Genomic DNA, 4,016 nt, shown 5'->3' with positions numbered 1-4,016 from the left:
CTTACAAATCCATAAGAAAAAGGGGAGGAGCTCTCAGTCAGTAGAGCATGTGACTCTAGATCTCAGAGTTGCAAATTTGAGCCCTGCATTGAGTATAGAGATTACTTTAAAAATAAAATATGGGGGCACCTGGGTGGCTTAGTCAGTTAAGTGTCCAGCTCTTGGTTTTGGCTCAGGTCGTGATTTCATGGTTTCATAAGTTCAAGTTCTGAGCCAGGCTCTGCACTGTCAGCACACAGCCTGCTTGGGATTCTCTCTCTGTCTCTCTCTCTGCTCCTTCCTAGCTTGCGCTGTCTCTGTCTCTCTCAAATAAATAAACTTTTAAAAACTCTTAAAAAAAAAGAAAGAAAAAGGGGAACAACCCCATAGTAAAATGGGCAGGAACAACAGCAAGCAATTCACAAATTGTCAATAAATCAGATGATTAATGTTGTCCCCAGCTAGACCCTAAGACCTGACCTTTACTCCCCTTTTGCTTATACCTACAGACCTTTGCCCCATATTTTTCCTTAAGCTCTTCTTTCCAGCTCAGGCAAATGGAAAGCAAAGCCACCCTTTGAACAAACCTGACAAGACCTCCAGTGGGCCCAGACCACCCAGACAAATTTGAATTTAAACCCTGACTCATGCCTGTGCATGAGGTAACCTCTAGAATGACTGACAGCTACATTTATCTCATTATAATACTAAAATCTTTGCAGAAGGAGGGGAGCTCAATCCTCATTTACACAGCATGCAATGTGTGTATGTTTTCTTAAGGCTCATCTGCAATCTTATGGCACCCCTATGTACACTGACAAGACTTCTCTCCATAAACAATCAGCCTAACCTTAAATAAAAGGAACCCATCCACTGTTGTGTGGGGAGTCACGGTTCTGGAAGCTATTTCCTGTCATCTCCTCATTTGTTGCAAATGAAGTTTACTTTGTGGAACAACTCAACCTTGTACAGTTTCTGACTCACCAAGGAGATAACTCACTTTGGTTTAGTTATAAATTATAGAATATATGACAGCACTTACAAATCCATAAGGAAAAGGGGAACAATCCCATAGTAATATGGGCAGGAGTAATAGCAAGCAATTTACGAATGGTCAATAAATGCAAGAAATACAAACACAAGGAAATACAAATTAAAATCCAATAAAAAGTCATTTGTCACCTCTCTGGCCAAAACCTGAAAGATTGGTAATTTATTTACTTTTTAAAAATTTATTTTTGAGATAGAGACAGAATGTGAGTGGGGGAGTGGCAGAGAGAGAGGGAGAGACAGAATCTGAAGCAGGATCCAGGTTCTGAGCCATCAGCACAGAGCCCGACATGGGGCTTAAACTCCCAGCTGTGAGATCATGACCTGAGCTGAAGTCAGACGCTTAACTGACTGGGTCACCCAGGCACCCCAAATTGGTTATTTAAAATATTGGTAAGAAAAAACCTAAAACGTTGGTAAGAATACAGAAAAACATACATTAATACACATTGGTTTTAGTGTAAATTGGTGAAATTTCTTTGACAGAAAATTTGGGGAAATAGGAAAAGCTTGGTGAGTGGGAATCCATGCTGTTGGACTCATGAAAAGTCTTCATTCCCACTATGGTTTCTTTATGTTCCATTGAACCTGCTCTGGGGTGGTCAATAAGACTGAACTACCAAGTGGCTAAGTCATTTTGTTTACTTGGTTGTTTTGTGACTCTTCTGTGATGTCCCTCTAATATGCATTAGCATGTTGTTATGGACTGAGCTTTCCCCCCTCATGTTGATGCCCTAATCTGCAGTACCGTAGAATGTGACTATATTTGGATATGCAGCTCTCAACGAGATGATTGAGTTTACAATGAGGCTGTTAGGATGGGCCCTAATCCAATTTGGTGTCCTCATAAGTAGAGGAAGTTTACACATGCAGAGAGACCTTAGAGATGTCCATGTGCAGAGGAGAGTCCATCTGTATGCCAATGAGCGAGGCCTCGGAAGAAACCAAAACTACCAACACACTGATCTTGGGTTTATAGCCCCCAGACTGTGAGAAAATAAATTTCTGTTGTTTAAGCCATTCAGTCTGTTATGGCAGCCTGGGAAACTAATACACATGTGATATAAAGAGCTTCATACTTCATTCCCCTTCCCATATGTCCACCCAAATGCTTCTCCCTTAGACCTTTGTTTTTTTTTAAAGATTTTATTTTTGAGTAATTTTAACACCCAGTGTGGGGCTTGAACTTACAACCCTGAGATCAAGAGTAACATGCTCCAAGGGTGGCTGGGTGGCTCAATCATAGCATCAGTTAAGCATAGCAATTATAATCAGTTCGATATTTTTGTGAGTTTGCCTTGTCCACTGTCATCTTCCAGGGTCTGTCTAGGATTCTACTGAATCAAATGAAAATGTGATAGGGACCACTACCACTGCATCCTTTAATCTTTAAGAGTATCACTAATTTGTCATTCCTTACAAGATGTGATGTTTTTTATTGCTGTCTTGGCTGGAGTAAAGGAAAGTTTCAAATCTTTTTAAAAATTTGTTTCTTGAATTTATTCATTTTTGAGAGACACAGAGTGAGCAGGAGAGGGGCAGAGAGAGAGGGAGAGAGAGAATCCCAAGCAGACTCCACACCATGAGCTCGGAGCCGAATGTAGCCTGAACCCACGGACTACAAGGTCATGACATGAGCTGAAACCAAGAGTCAGACAGTTTACCAACTGAGCCACCCAAGCACCCCCAAGTTTCAAAGATTTTTACTTGGCCTTCTCTAGCACGTTAGCTCTTATTTTATAAATCATGGGACCAATGTGGTGGTTCTGTTAACTACCAAAGATGTCCATTTAATTTACATATATGAAAATTGGGAAAATTATCATTGGGTGTGTCTGTGCACATAGTGAATCTATTGCAAACTGAATCTGGGCCAAGGCTCCATTTATTACCTGGTGTCCATATGTCCTCACTCTAACTACAGGACCCTCATGATGCTTTTGATCCCCTATTATCAATTTCATCTCAGACTTATGAATTCCTGTTGTCTAACAGTCCTTGAATTCCTTGGATAGTATTTTCTTTCCCTCTGTGCTGGCTGCCTAAGTAAATGGTAGTAGACCCCTTTGGGGAAAAAATTGAAGGTATTATTGCCATCTATACTTGCCATGGTGGTACAGGACCCTTCTTCTGGGACACTTGGCCAATTAGTCATTGGGTTCCAGGTCTGAAAACTGGTTCTAGTTCAGAAGCTGGGCAATGAATCATGACTCAGCCCCTTGATCTTTCACCCTTAATTTATTTTAATTGCTATGTTGGCCATCTTGCCTTTAGGAATATTTTGTACTACCATCCATGTCTCTGCAAGTCAGGCCCTTCTGGCTGCCATTCCAACCTCATAGTTTATTGCAATAATAGCATTTTTATTGCTTTTGATGGTTAAGTGCTATCATTGGCCTATATTATTTTGGGATCCTATCATTCTCATTTGCTATCAAGAACCTTATTCTTTTTGAGAGAGAGAGAGAGAGAGAGAGAGAGAGAGAGAGAGAGAGAGAGAAGGAATGGGTAGAGAGAGAGAGAGGGAGAGAGAGCATCCCAAGCAGGCACCATGCTGTCAGTACAGAACCCTATGTGGGGCTCGAACTCACAAACTGTGAGATCATAATCTGAACTGAAATCAAGAGTCAGATGCTTAACCAACTGAGCCACCTGGGTACCCCCAGAATGTTTCCCTATTGATAATCTCTCCTTCCAATTTTAGGTTCAACTTTGCCCTACTTAGATCAAGCCTCAGAATTCTCAATGTAGTCCCATTTACATTCTCCTGGCCTCTGCCAGTATATATTGGCTATGTTCTACAGCTCTGTTGGATGTAGTTCCTTCTTTCTTTATCATGTCTTGACCATTCATGTTGTTCCTTAATCCTCGTTATTGGTCTAATGGCCAAGTTGAGATTTGGGATAGATCCAGATGGGGAGGCACATTTTAATAGGACAGAGATTTCTGCATCATCTTCAAGCAAGGGGGGAAATAATCTTTAACAA

Source organism: Suricata suricatta, chromosome 13 (genome assembly GCF_006229205.1).
Source record: "Suricata suricatta isolate VVHF042 chromosome 13, meerkat_22Aug2017_6uvM2_HiC, whole genome shotgun sequence".
Classification (NCBI taxonomy): Eukaryota; Metazoa; Chordata; class Mammalia; order Carnivora; family Herpestidae; genus Suricata; species Suricata suricatta.
This window is presented reverse-complemented; position numbering follows the sequence as displayed.